Raw genomic sequence first — 4,932 nt, 5'->3', positions numbered from 1 at the left:
ACCTGTCCAAGCTTAAGATCTCAGCATGGACATCAGGCAGGACAGTTTACCCATGGCACAGAGATAGGGATCGGGGCAGCGACTTTTGACGTCACCCACCTACCCAAATCTGAGGCCCTGTATCTGAGCCGCCTTGCCTTAATCCCAGGTAGCATCGTGGAATTTCCAGCTATTGTTCTTGCAAGCCATGGTTGCTCCTGCCAGACCGGTGTGGTGGCAATAGGATCAATAGAAAGCAACCTGTAAACCCGCGTCATAATAGGTCTCAACCATTCCAAGATTTGCACTGTGCTCATGCACATAACCACAAATAACTGCACCAGGATTCTGAGGCAGTGCATCTAAGCCTGGGCCGGACACACAGCCTCTGTCCCAGGGATCAGATTAGAATCTCCAGCTATCAACCTTGCAACCCATGGCTGGGCTGCTGCCTGAGATTGCTGGGCAGGACAAACTCAAGGTAATCTATAAAACCCCAACAGAACAGGTCTCAACCATCCCAAGAATGGCGCTGAGCACATGCAGCTAACTAACAACCACAGACAAAAATAGTGATCAATGTTTCTCCCATTAACTCCCCTATATATATCTACCCACCTGTACAGCACTGGCTAGAGGACAGGCCTGAAAGAGGGGTCACCCCCACCCCTGCTGAAGGCTTCTATTTGTACACACACTGATGGTATAGCACAGAAAAGTTGACCAAAACCACATCTCTGCTCCAAAGTGGTGATTTCTGTCTATGCGTTTATATTACTTCAGATTTTGGTCCTTTGATCACATATCTTTCCTGGAGGTGGGAGCTTTTTGTCCCTACATTACCTAAGAAGAGGCAGCAATCATGGCCATATAGCCAAGCAATAAGAATACACCATAATACTCCACCATTAAGACAAGACCTAACAACACCTGCTACACATTACAGGCGATAAGGGAAGCCTATCTCCTCATCAAATTAATAATAATAATAAAATAATAACCATGATTAATAAAAAAAGAACAAACATTATCGAAACACGTCCAAAAACAGAAGAGAGTAGCTGATGCAAATGAGCTGGAGACAGACAAAGGCTTTATACAAGAGGAGGAGCCAGTTCTGGATATGCCTGAGAAGGAATTCAGAAGAATGATATGGAAACAAATTCAAATACTCCAAAAAGGGGCTGAGTGAAATAAGGAAGAAGTAAGGAAAGTACTGCAAGAACAATCAAATAGGATTGACACAGAATTGGAAACAATTCAAAACCTGCAAAAGATGGCCAGGTGATCGATAATAAGATATCAGAAATGGACAATAGGCTGAAAGGGGAAAGGAGCAGACTAGAAGAAGTGGAAGCCAGAACTAGTGAACTGGAAGACAAATCTCTCAATACTGCCAAGATAGAAGAGCAAGCAGCTAAAAGGACAAAACAATCTGAAGAGAGTCTAAGATTCATGCTGGATAACATGAAGAGGAATAATGGAAGAATTATTGGCATTCCGGAACAAGAATAATCAGAGAAGTCCACAGAGGAGATAGTTGAAGAACTTCTGGAAGAAAATTTCCCCAACATCTTGAAAGATGAGAAGATAAATTTTCAAGAAGCCCAATGTACACCAGGAAGGATAGACCCCAAAAGAAATTCTCCAAGACATATAATAATCAAGCTCTCTAAAATCAAAGACAAGGTTAGAATACTAAAAGCAGCCAGGAAGAAGAGAAATATAACTCATAAAGGCAAGCAAACTAGATTAAGCTTTGACTATTCAGAACAGACCATGAAGGCGAGAAGGTAATGGGGAGACATACACAAAACCCTGTAAGGAAAAAACTGTCAACCAAGAATTGTCTATCCAGCAAAACTATCAATCAAATACCATGGTGTAATCAAAACATTCCAGGATAAACAGAATCTGAGATATTATATCAAAACCAACTCAGCACTTCAAAACATCTTAAAGGGAGTTCTGTGGATGGAGAGCCAACAAGAACAGACAACAAACAGAGATTGACAGGTATGGCAACACCACCTGGAACACAGCCAACAGATAGCAGAGTCCAGAACAGAACGAGACTACAACAACAAGCTCAAGGGAGCAGAGAGATGAACTAAGGCCAAAAACATAGCAATGTCAAAGAAGGGACAAACGCATCAACAGAAGCCCAGGTTATGGGGATGCCAGGTAACTTGCAGGTTACAATGGAGTATCCTAAATGCAGAGAAAAGTTAGTAAACTATAAGGTAACCCCAAAGAAAGTTAACACTCCACAACATATCATAAAAACGAATTCCCAAGCAGAAAAAGCAAACATAGAAACTAGGAAGAAACCAACAAGAAACAACTCAAAGAACATAAATCCAACACAAGAAGGAAAGCAGAACAAAAGAACGAACAGCACTGCCAAAAAAGTAACATAATGACAGCAATCAATTCATATATATCGATAATTACATTGAATGTCAATGGATTGAATGCACCAGTGAAGAGACAAAGAGTGGCAGAATGGAAAAGAAAACAAGATCCATCAATATGCTGTCTGCAAGAGACACACCTTACACACAAACACAAAAACATACTAAAATCTAAAGGATTGGAAAAAATTTACCAAGCCAACTGCAACAATAAGCAAGTAGGAGTGGCAATATTAATCTCTGACAAAGTAGACTTTAACATAAAAGCCAGTATTAGAGACAAAGAAGGACACTATCTAATGATCAAGGGGTCAACTGAGCAAGCTGACATAACCATAATAAAAATATACACTCCCAATGAAAGAGCATCAAGATACATGGAGCAAACCTTAATGGAATTGAAGAAATAAATAGACAAATGCACAATTATAGTGGGAGATTTCAACACACCACTCTTGAGAAGGGATAGAACAACCAGAAAGAAACTCGACAATGCTACAGAGGAACTTAACAACACAATCAACCAACTTGACTTCATAGATGTATACAGAGCATTCTATCCAACAATGACACAGTACACATTCTTCTCCAGTGCACATGGAACATTTTCCAGAATTGACCATGTGTTAGGTCACAAAGCAAACCTCCATAAATTCACAACCATCAAAATTCTACAGAGCATCTTCTCAGACCACAGTGCTATAAAACTAGAAGTCAACAATAAGAAGGCCAAAATAATAAAGTTGAATACATAGAAACGGAACAAAACCCTGCTGAAAGCGACTGGGTAAAAGAAGAAATTAAACGTGAATTCACAAAGTTCCTAGAAACAAACGAGAATGAAAACACAACATACCAAAATCTTTGGGACACAGCAAAAGCAGTCCTGAGAGGACAATTTATTGCAATAAATGCACACATCCAAAAAGAGGAAAGAACCAAAATCAACACATTAACACAGCATCTTCAACAATTAGAAGCAGACCAGCAGAGGGAACCTACAGTCACCAAAAGAAGGGAAATACTAAAGATAAGAGCAGAAATAAATGAGATGGAAAACCGAAAAACTATAGAAAGAATCAACAAGACAAGAAGCTGGTTTTTTGAAAGGATTAATAAAATTGTCAAACCATTGGTAAAACTAACTAAAGAAAAGATTGAGAGGACACAAATAAATTGCATTAGAAAACACATAGGTGAAGTCACAACGGAAACAAAATAAAAAAGATAATAACAGAATACTAAGAAGAGGTGTACTCCAACAAATTAGAAAATTTGGATGAGATGGATATATTTCTAGAAAAACACGACCTACCTAAACTTACTCAACTGAAGTACAAAATTTGAACAAACCCATAACAAAATAAGTAATTGGCCAGGCCATAAAAAACTCCTGACCAACAAAAGCCCAGGCCCAGATGGCTTCAATGGTGAGTTCTACCAAGCATTCAGAGAAGAACTGTCACCAATTCTACTCAAATTATTACAGAACATAGAAGAGGATGGAAAACTCCCTAATACTTTTTATGAAGCAAGCATAACCCTCATACCAAAACCAGGGAAGGACATCACTAAGAAAGAAAATTACAGACCAATATCCCTCATGAATATAGATGCAAAAATTCTCAACAAAATGCTAACCAACAGAATTCAACAGCACATGAAAACATTAATACATCATGACCAATAGGGTTTCATAAAAGGGATGCAAGGATGGTTCAATATCAGGAAAACAATCAGCATAATCCATCATATAAATAAGAAAAAGGAAAACTATTGATTGATACAGAAAAAGGCATTTAACAAAATCTAAAATCTATTCTTGATAAAAACACTCAACAAAGTAGGAATTGAAGGGAAAGTCCTCAACATAATCAAGAGCATATATACAAAACCAAGAGCCTACATCAAGCTCAATGGAAAGAAACTAAAAGTCTTCGCCCTGAGAACAGGAACCAGACAAGGATGCCCTTTATCACCGCTCCTATTCAATATTGTGTTGGAAGTTTTAGTCAGAGCTATACAGAATGATAAAGAAATTAAAGGCATTCAAATTGGCAAAGAGGAAGAAAAACTCTCCTTATTTGCAGACGATATGATCCTATACATAGAAACCCCCAAAGACTCAGTAAAAAATATTATACTTCATTGAAAGATTCAGCAAAGTGACAGGGTATAAGATCAACATACAAAAATCAATTGGACAGTTCCGGCGGCAGCACTTCCCTGACCAGTGGGACAGGTACGTGAGCTCGGGAGAAATACGGGACAGGTTCACAAAAGGGGCCCCAGCCTGGTAGACAGACAGCTTTTGGGCAAACATAAAACATTAGGCGGAAACTCCGTGAACTTGTTTTTTTAAAAGAACTAACAACTGAGAAGTTACGAGCATTTTTAACCCCCACCCGCCTGCTCCCGACTCTTACCGAGCGGAGGGCGCCGCCCACTGTGGAACCTAACAGGCCCTGAACAGACACTCTCAGAAGGAGCACGCTCGCAGAGAACCAGTGAGCCCTCAGGAACCAACATAGTCCATCCC

The sequence above is a fragment of the Chrysochloris asiatica genome, unplaced genomic scaffold, assembly GCF_000296735.1.
Source record: "Chrysochloris asiatica unplaced genomic scaffold, ChrAsi1.0 scaffold00167, whole genome shotgun sequence".
Classification (NCBI taxonomy): Eukaryota; Metazoa; Chordata; class Mammalia; order Afrosoricida; family Chrysochloridae; genus Chrysochloris; species Chrysochloris asiatica.
This window is presented reverse-complemented; position numbering follows the sequence as displayed.